The sequence below is a fragment of the Engystomops pustulosus genome, chromosome 1 (genome assembly GCF_040894005.1).
Source record: "Engystomops pustulosus chromosome 1, aEngPut4.maternal, whole genome shotgun sequence".
Taxonomy (NCBI): domain Eukaryota; kingdom Metazoa; phylum Chordata; class Amphibia; order Anura; family Leptodactylidae; genus Engystomops; species Engystomops pustulosus.
In genome coordinates this window covers 65294245-65312637 of record NC_092411.1, presented here as the reverse complement: position 1 = coordinate 65312637, position 18393 = coordinate 65294245, and positions in this window count along the sequence as shown.

Here is an 18393-nt window from a genome sequence, read left to right as displayed (position 1 = left end):
AAGAATATGGCAGATTTATTAACTGGACTGGACAATGGTGAGAAATACAATAAGTAGAGTGAAGTGTAGAAGGTTCTGATAAATGAGCCATGTACAGGACCACATCTCAGCATTGTACAGCCCCAGTTTAGTGCAGATTGCTTGACATCTGTAAATATTAGCAGATTAAAGGGGCTTGAGAATTAAAATACTTGCATGTATCTTATAAGTTGCCCCCCCACCACCCTGTATCTGTGTTATTGTATGGTCCAAAGAGGTTTCTCAGTAGCTTTCAGATTTTCCATGCAAAGCAATATACTACCTTATATACTCGAGTATAAGCCTAGTTTTTCAGCACAAAAAATGTGCTGAAAAACCCAAACTCGGCTTATACTCGAGTCAAAAAAATAAATAAATCAAAACTCGCCTTTCTGGCGGCACCCGTAGATTTTCTGTGCGATCCATCCGGTATTGTTGTGCTGCACGACGGGGAAGGGGGGGGGGCTATATACACTGGGGCAGGGTCTGGCAGGCTATATACACTGGGGCAGGGGCTGGCAAGCTATATACACTGGGGCAGGGGCTGGCAAGCTATATACACTGGGGCAGGGGCTGGCAAGCTATATACACTGGGGCAGGGGCTGGCAAGCTATATACACTGGGGCAGGGGCTGGCAAGCTATATACACTGGGGCAGGGGCTGGCAAGCTATATACACTGGGGCAGGGGCTGGCTGGCTACATACTGGAGAGGCTGTGACCAATGCATTTCCCACCCTTGGCTTATACTGGAGTCAATAGGTTTTCCCAGTTTTTTGTGGTAAAATTAGGGGCCTCGGCTTATACTCGGGTCTGCTTATACTCGAGTATATACGGTACATGTTACACTTTAAATCTTTTTGTCAGGTTTTTTTTGGAAACTGTGTCATTCTCTTCAGTAGGTAGCTTAGTCCCATTTACTTGAAGTAGGCTAATCTGAAACACCAGACAAGAGTGGGACAAGAGAAATCAGACATATTTTTGTAATATTTTAAAGACCCTTTAAATATTAATGAAAATTTAACCCATATGTAGTTCTATCTACAGGATGAGATAATGTTGATACCAGTGGCATAACTAGTAGTGGCAAGGCCCCATAGCAGGCTTCGGCATGGGGCCCCACTTCCCACTTAAAAATTATACATATTTGTATACTCACACATGCTAGTTACAATCACACATTTATACACTTATGCACATATGCTCATATAGAGAATAGACACACATACAGTGACATTTACAAACACACAGCATATATACACACTTACAGTATATGCAAACGCCATACACTGTATACACATACAACATATACACATCACAGATGCAGCATATATACGCCACATATGTAATATACATATTATGATGTACAAAGTGCAGCATAATATGGATATAATGGTGCACATCCTCCACTCTTTATTGTGTCAGGTCTGATGACGGGGCCCCCTTACACTGTGGGCCCCATAGAGGTTGCTATGGCTGCTACCACTGTAGTTACGCCCCTGGTTGATACCATTCTAAGTATATTTTGTGATTAAAACGGAGGAGTCATTTAGAACTGTGTCCAAGAAATAAAGTGTTTAGGCATTATAAGAGCTGATATAGCGGTTTTGTGAGTATATAATGGAGCTGGCTGTGCAGGTGACTTATGATATTGCAAAAGTTCTTACATCTCTGCTACATCCCTTAGTTACACTGGAAAGTTTAACCCTGTAATAAAGGAAGACCAATATTCCTGGATAAAATTTCTCATTTCTGTAACTAATATATCAATTATCTGTCTGGGCGTCTCTGTGATCTTGTTGATATTATCCATTAGACTTGTCTGGGCACCTCTGCAAGCATCAGAGATGACTACTTAGATTCCATGTGACTAGAAGCTGAAACACCTAAAGTGTTTGACAAAGAGAAGCCATGGCCTTGGTTGACCACCATTATTTGCCTAATTAGAAACCTAATAGTTTCTATTGCAAGAATATTGTAGAATACTGTGTACTCCAAAATATTATTGAAGCAAAACATTGCAAATTGTTCAGGAGGGAGATTTAGGACACTGGATACCAGAAATATCAGCTGTTAAATGGAAAAAGTAGCAGTCCGTACATTCATATGTCAAGTAGGGGAGAAAAGAATGCAACTGCAAGGGTTACAGTATATCCATCAAATTTGATAAAAGACTGCTTAACTACCCATAGAGCAACATAACGGTACCTTTAAGGATGTATGAAGAAGGCTCACAGTTGAGGTTAATATTACCCCTCTTTCCCTAGATCATAAATATAGAATATATATGCCACTTTATTTATTCCCACAGGAAAATTCTTTTGTACAGTACTTTTCCTTTCATATTACAATTAATATAAGATACAATAGACATCAAATATATATTCACAAAAATTTGGCATACACATACATAAAAATGTTAGGTATCGTCGTATAACAAAATATAAAGACTATTTCCAGCTGTATGAGCCCTGTAATGGAAAATAACGTCCAAATGACCAATTCTTCATCATTTCGCATGACATAATATTTTTAATAAAAAGTGATGAAAAGATTGTATAGTCCCCAAAATGGTAGACAGCTTGTCTATGATTTACATTAACCGATCCCCTTTTGACATCCCCCATCCTTCAACCAATACCTGCCCAATTTCTTACTCTTTCACGTTACTAGTCCTGGTGCATCATGAGAGACAACAATTGATTCATAACACATTTTGACAATATTTTCATAAAGGGGTTGCCCCAGCAAGTTAGGCCCTATCCACAGTGGTCTCAGTGATGGGACTCCCATGGATCTCCACAGGCTGCTCAGTTCATCTTGGGGTGCGACAGGGTGCATCATTGATACCCTCCAGTGAAGAGGGATCCATCACTGAGACCCTCACCAATCAGTAAGGTCCTATCCTGTGGATAGTGCTTAACGAACTTTGTGGGACAACCCCTTTAAAGTTCCTGGCTTGATGATGTTTTAATGGGTACTCACTATACTCACTGTACTGTCATACATACATACATCTTGACAAAAAGTACTTAGTTTTAACCCCTTACCGACATGTGACGTAATAGTACGTCACATGCCGGGTACGGTTGCATGGAGAGGGCTCACGGGCTCACGGTCTCAGCACATTGTAATGAATGAGGAGAAAAATCCCCTTATACTGTCATACTGTAGTATGGCAGTATATGATTGGATCAATCAGACAACCTTGGGTTAAAGTACCCTATGGAGTCTGAAAAATAGTAAAAATAATAAAAATGAAAAAAAATTATAAGAAAAAACCTAAAAATTCTAATCACCGCCCCTCTCCCTAGAACTGATATAAATACAAATAAACAGTAAAAATCATAAACAGATTAGATATCAACATGTCTGAAAATGCCCGATCTATAAAAATATAAAAACTGTTTTTCACTGCGTTTAACCCCGGAAAAGAAAATAGCGCCCAAAGTAGAAAATGCACTTTTTTGCCATTTTAAAAAATATAAAATTTTTTAATAAAAAGTGATCGAAAGGTCATACAGTCCTAAAAATAGTAGCATTGAAAACGGCTAGGTTTTAATTTTTGTAAATGTATGAAAACATTATAAAACCTATACAAATTTGGTATCCCCGGAATTGCACTGACCCAAAGAATAAATTAACATGTCATTTGGGGCGTACAATGTAATCCAAAAAATCCAAGACCCCTAGTTACAAACGGACCTCTGGATGTTGGTAATTTATGCACCGCCGGCATCAGTGTCTTACAGCCATCAGGACTTACAGCCATAGTACACAGCCAAACATGGAGCTACAGCTGCAGTACAGAACCATACATGGAGCTACAGCTGCAGCACACAGCCACACATGGAGCTACAGCCGCAGTTCACAGCCATACATGGAGCTAGAGCAGCTGTACACAGCCATACATGGAGCTACAGCCACAGTACACAGCCACACATGGAGCTACAGCCGCACTACACAGCCATACATGGAGCTACAGCCGCAGTACAGGCATACAGGGAGCTCACGGGCCACAGTATACAGCCATACATGGAGCTACAGCTGCACTACAAAGCCATACATGAAGCTACAGCCACAGTACAGGCATACAGGGAGCTCACGGGCCACAGTACACAGCCATACATGGAGCTACAGCTGCACTAATAATCCATACATGGAGCTACAGCCACAGTACAGGCATACATGGAGCTACAGCCACAGCACACAGCCATACATGGAGCTACAGCCACAGTACACAGCCATACATGGAGCTACTGCGGCAGTACACAGCCATACATGGAGCTACAGCTGCAGTACACAGGTATACATGGAGCTAGAGTGGCAGTACACAGCCATACATAGAGCTACAGCTGCACAGAACAGCCACACATGGAGCTACAGCCACTGTACAGCCATACATAGAGCTACAGCCACAGTACAGAGCCATACATGGAGCTAGAGACGCAGTACACAGCCATACATGGAGCTAGAGCCGCAGTACACAGCCATACATGGAGCTAGAGCCGCAGTACACAGCCATACATGGAGTTACAGTCGCAGTACACAGCAATGCATGGAGCTACAGCCGCAGTACACAGCAATACATGGAGATACAGCTGCAGTACACAGCCATACATGGAGCTACAGCCGCAGTTCACAGCCATACATGGAGCTACAGCCACTGTACAGCCATACATAGAGCTACAGCCACAGTACAGAGCCATACATGGAGCTAGAGACGCAGTACACAGCCATACATGGAGCTAGAGCCGCAGTACACAGCCATACATGGAGTTACAGTCGCAGTACACAGCAATGCATGGAGCTACAGCCGCAGTACACAGCAATACATGGAGATACAGCTGCAGTACACAGCCATACATGGAGCTACAGCCACAGTTCACAGCCACACATGGAGCTACAGCCACTGTACAGCCATACATAGAGCTACAGCCACAGTACAGAGCCATACATGGAGCTAGAGACGCAGTACACAGCCATACATGGAGCTAGAGCCGCAGTACACAGCCATACATGGAGCTAGAGCCGCAGTACACAGCCATACATGGAGCTACAGCCACAGTACACAGCCATACATGGAGTTACAGTCGCAGTACACAGCCATACATGGAGCTACAGCCACTGTACAGCCATACATAGAGCTACAGCCACAGTACAGAGCCATACATGGAGCTAGAGACGCAGTACATAGCCATACATGGAGCTAGAGCCGCAGTACACAGCCATACATGGAGCTACAGCCACAGTACACAGCCATACATGGAGTTACAGTCGCAGTACACAGCAATGCATGAAGCTACAGTCGCAGTACACAGCAATGCATGGAGCTACAGCCGCAGTACACAGCAATACATGGAGATACAGCTGCAGTACACAGCCATACATGGAGCTACAGCCGCAGTACCCAGCCATACATGGAGCTACAGCCGCAGTACCCAGCCATACATGGAGCTACAGCTGCAGTACACAGTCATACATGGAGCTACAGCCGCAGCACACAGCCATACATGGAGCTACAGCTGCAGTGCACAACCGTACATTGAGCTATAGCCACCGTATAGTACACAGCCATACATGGAGCTACAGCTGCACAGAACAGCCACACATGGAGCTACAGCCACTGTACAGCCTTACATAGAGCTACAGCCACAGTACACGGCCATACATGGAGCTACAGCCGCAGTACAAAGCCATACATGGAGCTAGAGACGCAGTACACAGCCATACATGGAGCTAGAGCCTCAGAACACAGCCATACATGGAGCTACAGTCACAGTACACAGCCATACATGGAGCTACAGCCGCAGTACACAGCCATACATGGAGCTACAGCCGCAGTTCACAGCCATACATGGAGCTACAGCCGCTGTACACAGCCATACATGGAGCTACAGCCGCAGTACACAGCCATCAATGGAGCTACAGCTGCAGTACACAGTCATACATGGAGCTACAGCCGCAGCACACAGCCATACATGGAGCTACAGCTGCAGTGCACAACCATACATGGAGCTATAGCCCCCGTATAGTACACAGCCATACATGGAGCTACAGCTGCACAGAACAGCCACACATGGAGCTACAGCCACTGTACAGCCATACATAGAGCTACAGCCACAGTACACGGCCATACATGGAGCTACAGCCGCAGTACACAGCCATATATGGAGCTAGAGACGCAGTACACAGCCATACATGGAGCTAGAGCCTCAGAACACAGCCATACATGGAGCTACAGTCACAGTACACAGCAATACATGGAGCTACAGCCGCAGTACACAGCCATACATGGAGCTACAGCCGCAGTTCACAGCCATACATGGAGCTACAGCCGCTGTACACAGCCATACATGGAGCTACAGCCGCAGTACACAGCCATACATGGAGCTACAGCCGCAGTACACAGTCATACATGGAGCTACAGCCGCAGCACACAGCCATACATGGAGCTACAGCTGCAGTGCACAACCATACATGGAGCTATAGCCCCCGTACAGTACACAGCCATACATGGAGCTACAGCTGCACAGAACAGCCACACATGGAGCTACAGCCACTGTACAGCCATACATAGAGCTACAGCCACAGTACAGAGCCATACATGGAGCTACAGACGCAGTACACAGCCATACATGGAGCTAGAGACGCAGAACACAGCCATACATGGGGCTACAGCGGCAGTACACAGCCATACATGGAGCTACAGTCACAGTACACAGCCATACATGGAGCTACAGCTGCCATACACAGCCATACATGGAGCTACAGCCGCAGTACACAGCCATACATGGAGCTATAGCCGCGGTACACAGCCATACATGGAGCTACAGCTGCAGTACACAGTCATACATGGAGCTACAGCCGCAGCACACAGCCATACATGGAGCTACAGCTGCAGTTCACAACCGTACATGGAGCTATAGCCCCCGTACAGTACACAGCCATACATGGAGCTATAGCTGCACAGAACAGCCACACATGGAGCTACAGCCACTGTACAGCCATACATAGAGCTACAGCCACAGTACACGGCCATACATGGAGCTAGAGACGCAGTACACAGCCATACATGGAGCTAGAGCCTCAGAACACTGCCATACATGGAGCTACAGCCACAGTACACAGCCATACATGGAGCTACAGTCACAGTACACAGCCATACATGGAGCTACAACCACAGTACACAGCCATACATGGAGCTACAGCCGCGGTACAGAGCAATACATGGAGCTACAGCTGCGGTACACAGCCATACATAGAGCTACAGTGGCAGTACACAGCCATACATGGAGCTACAGCAGCAGTACACAGCCATATATGGAACTACGAGCTACAGAAGCAGTATACAGTCATACATGGAGCAACAGCGGCAGTACACAGCCATACAAGGAGCTACACAGCGGCAGTACACAGCCATACATGGAGCTTCACAGCGGCAGTACACAGCCATATATGGGGCTATAGCCCCGAATGTCGGCTGCGGGTGTTTGGAGAGGGCCCACAGGCTGAGCCCTCTCCATAAACGGTGGATGTTCGCTGAATATTGCCGGCAGCAGTAAAATGAGCGCTGCCATATTTGCTTAGATGGTTGCTCCCTTGGAATCCGAGGCCGCTTAGCTTCAGATCATTTGTTACAGTCATTCAGGATAGTATGGCAGTATATGGTAGGATCAATAAGACAACTTAGGGTTAAAGTGCCCTAGGGGGGGGGGGTCTGAAAAATAATTAAAAAAATAAACTAAAAATGTATAAAAAAAAATCACCTTCTTTCCCTACAACTGATCTAAAAATAAACAGTAAAAATCATAAACATGGTAGATGTTGCTGTGCCCCAAAATGTCCACTTTATCAAAATATAATACTATTTCTTACGTTTAAATGCCCCAAACAACACTTTTTCATAATTTTGCAACATGTAAAAAATGTAATAAAATGTGATCAAAATGCCAAATAGTCCACAAAGTGGTAGTATGAAAACATGCTCGCATATAACAAAAAAACCTCATGTCACACAGCTCCGTACACCAAAATATGAAAAAATTATTAGTGCAGAAGAAGGTTTTAATTTTTTTAAGTGTATTAAAACATAATAAAACCTATATAAATTGAATCCCTGTGATTGTACCGATCCAAAGAATAAAGGAGACATGTCATTTGGGGTTCACAGCGAAAGCTGTAAAAACCAAGCCCACAAGAAATTGCAGCAAATGGGTTTTATTTATCAATTTTGCTGTATTTGGAATTTTTTCCCCATTTTCCATTACACAGCATGGAAACTTAATTCATCATTGTGAGGTTCAATTTGTTATGCACAAAACAACCCCTTATACAGCTCTTAGCATGGAAAAATAGAAAAGTTATAGATTTTTGAATGTAGGGAATGAAAAACAAAAAATGCAAAATCGAAAAAGGGCCTGGTCTTTAAGGGGTTAATGTAGTGTTATATGCTTTTGTATAAGTATTTGCAAAAAAAAGTCTTTAAAAAATAATAAGAATATGGGAACATGAGCTTGTCCAATGCAAAAAAAATGACACCTTATATAGGTCCATGAAACAAATAATGTTTTTTTTGGTGCAAAATATTTTAAATTTATTAATGTATTAAAACATAATAAAACCTATATAAATTTGATATCTCAGTGATCATACCGACCCCAAAAAAATGACAGTTATTATTTGGAGTGCACAGGGAAAGCTGTAAAAACATATTCTATAACAAAATGGCACAAATCCATTTTTTGTCAATTTCACCATATTTGTAATTTTTTTTTCTAGCTTTCCAGTACATGACATGGAATATTAAATATATGTACAGGCAGTCCCCGGGTTACGTACAGGATAGGGTCTGTAGCTTTGTTCTTAAGTTGAGTTTGTATGTAAGTCGGAACTGTATATTTTATCATTGTAGCCCCAGCCAGTGGTCTCTGTGACAATTGAATTCTAAAAATGTTGGGTTGTCATAAGAACCAGGATTAACAATAAAGCTTCATTGCAGACACCTTTAATACCTGTAATAGCTGTTTATTGTGGCCTAGAGTTAAAGTACAGTAAATTGCTAATATCCAGTGGTCCGTTTGTAACTAGGGGTCGTCTGTAAGTTGAGTGTTTTTAAGTAGGGGACCACCTGTATTTTGTTACACAGGAAACAAGCTCTGTACACTGAAAAATATTGGTATATGAAAGGAGGGGAGAAAAAACTGTTGTAATATAATATATATTTATATACATTATGGGGCAGATGTACCATATAATAGCCACCATGCCCATTGCGACCGGCTAGATACAACAAGAGGCTTAGGCTGACCTGGCGTAGTTTTGCAGGAAAACCGTGCCCTTTATGCCCCCTCCTGGCAGGGAAGCAGTGATAAATCTCTTCCTATATGCATATAACCCAAACATCCCAGAGCGGGACTGTCCCACATTTTTAATGATGAGAGCATGGCCCTCTGATCCAAGAAGTGAAGGAGGATCCTGGAGAACAAAGGAACAAAAAATCAGTACATGACTGCATGAAGGAACATTACACAGGCAAATACCACTATCACTATGAGGCTTAACCGTTACGAGTTTTAATGGGAATCTGTTTGCATATTCATTGAATTACGGATGCATGAAAGGGAATCTGTCAACACTGCTCACCCTGCTGTGCACTTAGCACTGGGCAACTGCTTCAATAGAAGACACAACAGTACACAAAATATCACCAGGTAACACAAGAGTATAAAAACAGTATACTTTATAGACTTCTGGAGATGATTTTATAGAATTGATTTTGTTGCATTCTACATCAAAGTGGAATAGACAACAGCATCACTAAAATTATACAGTGGATAGTGGTGATTCTAGTGGCAATGCCTCTTAAGATGATAGTCTTGACAGGTTGGCAAGGGCAGAGGAAAAGTTGAACTGATGGTCTTTTGGACAAGCTGTCCTATGCTTCGGTGGCATGATGGACTGGGAAGGTGGGCTTTTTTCACCGTCACTCGAAATGAGAGTGGCAATTTACCTCCATAGAATAGAAAAGACTTAGAAAGTGAAACAGTAGGGCTCCAAAAGGGCTACACATTAGCTATGAATATATGTATGAGTGTATTAATATATTTAAAGGTCATTCTGATTTCAATGTGTATATATACACTTCACTTTTTTACCATTTCCAATATTTCTTTATGTATCTGTGATTGACAACATTGATTGTTAATATGCATTTATGCATAAAATCGCTGTATCAGTTTTGTTGACATTAAAGGGGTTTTCTAGGAATCCTGTTATATACCCCCTTGCAGCTGAGGCATGGATTACCTTATCCTGCTACAGATCCCAGTTCTTCCAGCCAATATTTTAGTGTCAGGGGTCACAAGGCCTGCTTGGGCCAATCGGCGGCCTTGGTTGGGCACAGGATGTAACTTGTGGCATAGAGGAAGTAAGTTGTCAGTGCCAAAGACAAAAGACCACTGCAATGACGGAACCAGGAGCCAAAGCAAGGCAAGTACACTTTGTATTGGTGACCTACCATTGTCCAGCTACCACTGCCTGCAACCTTCTGAGATCCATGGCTAGCCCACTTTGGGGTTTCTTAGTGTAATGTTAGGTTTTCATGTTAAAATTCAAGAAATTATTAGTTGAAAGTGAAGGCCACTTGTGAGACATAAGGTAAGGTTACGCGGAAATATTAGTTTTCACAAACATGATTTGTTTTGCACACAAACACAAATACTCAGAGAGGATTTGTTCACATTTGAGGAAATATTCTCTATGTAGATGTTCTCCAAGTAATACAAGCTACTACCTCTTAATGAATGAGGTAGCAGATGGAAGAAGTTTATCTCCTCTACAACAACAGACTCTGCTTTCCACTATCAATATGCATTGTGCTGGGAAATGAGTCATGTACCATGCGTCTGTGTATTTCTTCCATATGTATCACATCACTTGATTGACTCTTTGGTGCTGTGATCCAGAATATAGAGGAAAAAGAAACATGGTATATGTGCAACAAGAGTTGAGCTGAATGAGACAAGTGCTGGTTAATACATCTCCGTGACAGCTCTCTAAGCTCCCTCTGTTAAGGATATCAGAAGAGAAATCTCTCTGTATAAAGCTAACAGTGTCAGAACATTGAGATACACAGTACAAGACTGAGTCAGCAGATCTGTTCTGCCAGCACAGACCAATTACACAGTGTCCTCCTTCCAGACAGCTCGGCTGTATTATCTCCAGTGTGGATGTTTGTCTCTCCTGTCAGAATGTTACCAATCAGAAATGTTATTCATTATACCGAAGGATTATGCTAAAAGTAGATTTACATAAATATTAAAGACAACCGAATATGCAAAGTTTGTGATGACATTAGAATATGTTTTGAAGTCAAAAGGTAAGAAGTTCAGTAATTTCTGTGTTTTTTTATAATTCATGTTATGATCTGCATTTTACTTAAATGGTCACTCAGTTTTTAACAACTTTTGCATAAATTAATACAGGTAAACATTAGAAACCTTGAAATATATTTTAACAGAAAAGAATGATTATTTCTTCTTATCAGCCTATGCTGCTCCACCCTATCTACCCCTAAACTGACATTCATTCTAAAATATCCCAGAATCCATCTCAGTCTCCCCAAAATGGACTGTAGCTCACTAAAGTATCCAATCACAATGTTATTCTACGGAGAGATGAGGAGGGGTTCAATAAGAGCTAAGAAGGGGCACATGAACAGATGTAGCGCCAGATGATACTCCTGTGTGCTGTCAACACTACGTGTGAATCTTAATTTATTGTATATGTCGTGTCGCGGTCTGTGCTGCGACACAGTATACGCTGTATGTCTGTGCAAATGTATGTAACTCTGACTTATGCTCATTCAATAAAGCCAGATGATGAATAATCACAATCCAGGGCTTTATTCACATAATAACTTCTTTATAACCTTTATATGCTATGTGTGGAAGACATAAAAACACAGTCTCCATAAAAAAGACTGTCTCCATCCACCATTACTAGGAAAACTGAGAAATAAAGGTGGAGCCTGCACCAACTGTTGGATAGACTGAAAGTGCAAAATACAAGTCATAGTGATCAGACACAGTTTTATTCTTTAAGTACACATACATGCCCATTCTGAAAAGTCATGTTTAAGAATGCAAATTTGAATGTTATGAAATGAATACATTACAAGTGTTAGAGGCTTTATCCAGCGCTCCAACAACCCTCTGTTAAGGAGATCGCACTGGTTTCGGACGCCATCTTGACTACTGTCCGCAATCTTAGATACAGCGGCCATGTTCCCTGACCATTGTCAAGGTAATGTCATGATTCAAACTTCATTTTATGTAACCTGTTTGCTCGCCTGTCAGCTAATACCCTTTGACATTTAATGAGAAGCCAGTCTGTTCTTGATTATATTGTGATTCTGGAACCACTTATCTTATTCTTCTCAGCAAATTAGTATAAACAATATCTGTGTACAAGGTCTCTGAGAGCTGAGCACAATTAATTAACTTTTTCCCAGAATGTGCTGATGTCCAATAGAATCTAAGTTCTTTATCTCCTTTCATACAACACCCAAAATGCTGATTTCTCTGTATTAAAATACAGATGGTGTTTTTTTTAAATAAGCAGTTTGATTTGAGTGAATCTAAAGGCCAGACTGTGTCTTTCATTTACTCTGTCATCTCGCTGCCAGCAGCTATCTCATCCTCTCTCAAAGGGTTAATTAGGACTCACCTTACAAAAGTCAAGAGGGCTGTTGGGGCCCTGCATAAAAAATCCCTATCACCTCCCTCAGTTGTAAGGTGATCTCCAAATGATATGAGTTTTTGTTCCCAGCGCTGGGATGAAACAGCACAGAAAGACACAGACACCTGGTCATTACTGTACTCAATCACACTTTATACAGGGTGCGCAGCCGTGTATGTAGAAAACAGAAATGCTTTGCATAGGGTGTGGAAACGTGATGGGATACTGAAATGCTATAGGTTAGCTTGAATATACTTTGAGCACCTCCCCTTAGGCTACTTTCCCAGAATAATGTTGATGAACTCTATGTATCGTTTTTTTTTCTAAAAAACATTGTTCTCAAGGGAACAGGATCTTATCACTAAATGTACTGTCAATCCCACACTAGTCAAAACATGATAAGCAGGTGCTGCAGAGAAGAAGGAAAACAGCAGGAAGGACAAATTATCTCTAGATTACAGAATATGGTTTCTGAATCATGAGATGGCTGACACTGAACAAGATGGCATCTGGGTAGAAATAAGGAACCTCCAGTCTTTTCTATTTTTAAGGTAACGTAACCTCTCAGTGTGATTTGGGAAACTAAACAATCTCAGTAATTCTCTGGTATCCTTTATGCCTAGTACTGCTTTTCTGAGGGGCATTTTGGTGTTTCCCCAACTAAAAACCTAATCTTTCTTATACAGCTTACCGCTGTTATGCCCAATTATGTGTATACAATACTTGTAGGTAGACTGCACTCCATTAATGGCGGTGTTGGTCAAACCCAAGATGAATCAAACAAAGGTCCATATTTTTGTGATGTGAAATAGGTAATTTGTTATATTTTCTCCTAGAAACTAAATCACAATGAAGGAAATATCTAAGAATACTACATCACACCATGGGAGAGACCATTCCGGTAGTATGTGACGTCAGTGGGATGGGTCTATTACGTTACTTTGGGGCACATTTACTTACCAGTCCCTGCGCGATCCCCCAGGTGCATTCCCCGACGAGAATGCACAGATGCCGCGATTCACTACCAGAGTGCTCCCGATATACTGCATCTGTCGCTTCTCCGCCGGAGTTCACCTTCTTCTTCCCAGTGTATGTAAGTGCTTGCGACAATTTAAATGTTAAATCCTGCGGTTTGTCTGAATCAGTCGGATGGTCTGGCGGTCTCCCCTGATTTCTGGCACATGTAAGCCGGCGGCGATGCACAAAAATCAGATCGCGCGCAAAGCGATCCCCGACGCAATCCCCGAAAAGTAAGGAAACCCAACGAAAATGCGGCCGCGGGACCCTTACTAAATAAGCCCCTTTGTATTAAATGCTGTACCTGCATATATATATATATACCGTATATACTCGTGTATAAGCCGGGTTTTTCAGCACAAAAAATGTGCTGAAAAACGTCCCCTCGGCTTATACACGAGTCATACAGTCATAAAAAAATATTTAAAAAATAATAAACTTATATACTTACCCTCCGGTGGCCCCGACCTGCAGCGCTGCTCCCCCGATGTCCGCGCGGGTCCTCTTCTGGCTTCGGCGCCCATCTTCTGTCTTCACTAACTTCGTGCCGGGCGCCGCCATGTTTTTCCTCTGGGGGGGTCTGTGACTAATGCATTTCCCACCCTCGGCTTATACTCGAGTCAATAGGTTTTGCCAGTTTTTGATGGTAAAATTAGGGGTCTCGGCTTATACTCGGGTCGGCTTATACTCGAGAATATACGGTAGTATTTGAAAAAGGCATGTGGATGGACCGAAATGCATCCTAATGTCATGCTATGACTTAAGATTGCATAATTAAAGACACTGATGCAGAAAGCAAGTGTCGGGATCTTTGTTTGATTGTGATTCAGTTATGTGTATAGACTTGCCTCTAAGTTTTCTTTTGGGCAGATTTAGGGTTACCATAAAGTTACTTGTAGTTAATATAAAGTAGAATTCAACCCCTTGAATGTCTATTATATAATTGTTTGTCCGGTTTAGTGTATCTAAAGGATCCATGTCATTCTATTATCTCAGGAACATTACGGGGAACATACGTTGCAGAGAGAGAAACAATGGAAGAAAACATTTTGTTTACCATTTGCGACGTCCCTGTCCCTTTACTTAAAGGAAAATGAATGCACAAAGGTCTGATTTCTCTGCTCTCCAGGGCTAGTATCTAACACTATCTGCAGTTTTACATGGGCAAAACTGGTGATAATTTTAAATGGATTTGTTTTGGTAAAAGGGATCCTAAGATGTATTTGTGCTAATTGCAGTTTTGTAAATACATAAAAAACTGATTATGCTATCCTCAACACCATTTCCTCAAAAGAATTTAGGAGCTTTTAATGACTTATATGATGAAAAACATGAAAGTGTATAATTGTATGGTGGCTGTGGGTCACACATAATCACTAAAATGGGGTCCAGAGTGCCATTCAAAGTCTATGGTACTGATAGAGGTAGCAGAGTTCTGTTATCTTCATCTATTATCTTAACATGAAGTAGAGCGACTTTGCTCACGTGTGACCACGGTCCACCGGTCCAATCAAGCTGCTCTGCAGTTGAGAAATACTGTGGATAGGTAATGTTTTTCATAGATAAATCCCTTTAAAATGGCATCATATTTTTTTATTGGTATATTTCAAAGCCAATATTATGATGAATACATAAATTACAGTCAAATATGGGCTGTTTTAAAAAGGTACAATATTCCCCTTATGAGCACTGTAATAATGAGAATGCGAAAAGCATATAATGGATTTTACTCCAATTTCTTTCTATATAGACACTGCAATAAAAAAATTATGATGCAGAAAACTGGATTCTCTCCATCAATATTATTTAGCCCCTTTAATGGTACCATAGATTTCAGACACTTAATCTATACATATAACTTTCAAGCAGCTAACCTACCTCTGTGCTTTGCTGCTACCAATGCTACATGAACTAAAATGGTAAAATCAAATATCTATTATGTAAATGTGGTATATGAAAATACATTAAATCTAAATGATGATACATGAGAGTCAGGACTGAGAAGGATGTGCACTGTTTTGCTTGGATAGTGTTTTATGGAGGTCAGACACATAAATAAGAAATTCAGGGACACTGGAAATAAATGAAATTCAGTAATCTTCAAATTCTCACTTCTAGAACCTTGAAAATATATTGATACACAGGCACATGAGTCACTATGCACCAAGTGCACTGTATGGGTGTGGTAGGTAGCCCTGCCAAGTCCATTTATTGCCTTGCTTGGCTTGCCTTGCCTGCTGCAGACCATTTTCCTGGAAGGAAGCACATCACTGCTGTACAATACAGGTTCAAGAAGTCTAGACACTGGCAAGGAGCATTATGTCCACAGTGTATCTGACCAGCAAATTAGCACAAACAAGTAAAGAAAATCTCATCTGTAGGACACAAGAAAATGATGATTGATTGAATTATACATTGGTGCACAAAACATTGTACTGGTGATCTCTGCTTAAGAAAAATCTATCAATAGTAAAAAAAATGTATGGCAATAAAACTATATGGAGATGCTTCCCCAGCTACTGTCCTTAACAGGAGATGAGTACAGTTTGAGCTATTCCAATGTATAGTAACCAATAAAACAACAAAAAAATTTACCAAATATGCACAGGCTCACTTTACTTCATTATCAGACATCTGTATTTCCTTATATCTGGCAGTCCGACAGCCTGTAAATATTTTGAAACTGAAATTCACTGAAAGCATATTACAGAGAACAGAGCTACAGAAGTTAAAAGAAAAAGAAAGGCCCCAATGTAAAATGTGTAACAGAGCTTAGAAGGTGCATTAAGCATATACAGGAAGGCCTGCGGGCAATGGCCCTGGGGGCTGCTCTCTGGAGGAAACGAGGGGGGGGGGATGCCGGTGACAGCATACTGCAATGTAAAAAAAAAAACAGTACTCACCTTCAGCGCTCCCAGCAGGACCTCTTCTCCCTCCTTTTTAGCAGTAGCGCTGCTTGAGCCAAGTTTGTGCCTTATGCCCACTCTATGACGTCATGAGGAGCCTCATCATAGTGCATTGACCTTACTCTGCCTGCGCTGCTACTGAAGAATCTTCGGGAGAAGAGGAGCTGCAGGGAGCACCAGAAGGTGAGTACTGAGTTTATTTATTTTTATATGCTGTGGGCAGTGTGCTGACTATCTATATACTGTGTGGGGAACAGTGTGCTGGTTACCTATATACTGGCGGAGCAGTGCTGCGGGATACCTATATGCTGGGGGCAATGTTCTGGCTACCTACATTAGGGAGAATGGTGTGTTGGCTCCCTGTATACTGGGGGATTCAGTGTGCTGCTACCTGTATCCTGGAGGGCAGTGTGCTGGCTACATATGTACTGGTGTGGGCAGTGTTCTGGGATACTTATATACCGGGGGGAGTGTGTTGGCTACCTATATATTGGGGGGATTGCTGCTACCTATATGGGAGGAGCAGTGTTCTGGGATACCTATATACTGGGAAGCAGTGTGCTGGCTGACTATATACTGGAGGGTTCTTGTTTTTTTTATGGTACCAATCCTAGTTTTTAACAGCAAGATTTTAGGTTTCATATATCCTGATTTTTATTTACCCTTTTTTTTTTATTTACCCTTTCTATACAATATATTTTAAAAATATGCAAATCTGAGGTTGTTTTATGTCATAGAAAATGTTGGTGGTACCTAAATAACATAAGAACTTTTTGCTTTGGATAGGTCAACAACTTCATTTGCACAATGAAATCCTTTTGGGGAAAAAAAAACTTTTTAGCATCATTACCTTCCAAGAACCATAACCTTTAATTTTTTTGTCAATGTGGCTGTGTGAAGGCTTATTTTTTTTGTGTAGATTGTGCGCCCGATATCCTGCATGTGTCGCTTCCCACTCAGGTCCGCCGGAGTTCACCTTCTTCTTCCCGGTGTATGTAAGTGCATGTCTTGCGACATAATTAAAAGTTAATCGTCGGAATGCCGCAAATCATCGGAATACCCAACGAAAGTGCGGTCCGCGGACCCTTAGTAAATGAGCCCCATAATCTTGCCTGGTATCTATGCATCTTTGGAGCGAGTCGAGGGGGTGTGGCCTAATGTCATTTGACCAGGGGGACATCATCACAGTTCCTTAAGCTACTTAGCATTAGCAAACTGTACACCATGTACATATCTGACCACATAAAACAATCACAGCAGCCATCATGGACTCCTACTCCTCTCCATGCTGGCTTCTATGATTTCATGTGATACAATATGCTTGGTGTACAGTTTTCTAATGCTAGAAAAGATATAGGACCTGCAATGATGTCACCCTGGTGACATTACAGCTGCATACAGAGATAGGATGGGGAGAAGCTGCTGGATTCAGCCCGAGGAGGCCCAGGTAAAATTATAAAGTTGAAAATATGGGAATCTCAGGGGAAGAATTTTTTAGCTAAAAGAAAGGTGTCAGTTAGTTACTAGGGCTCTATTTTTACTACATGTATTTGTGAAAAATGTGGTGATGGGTTCCCTTTAAGTTAAAATTCAGTAATGTTGTGAGACATAACACTCACTAGATGCAGTCATATCTACTGTTTGCTGAAACAACTCGCTCCTTTTCATAGACTTCAGTAGACCTGAGCTGTACTCTTGTCTTCAGATTTGTGA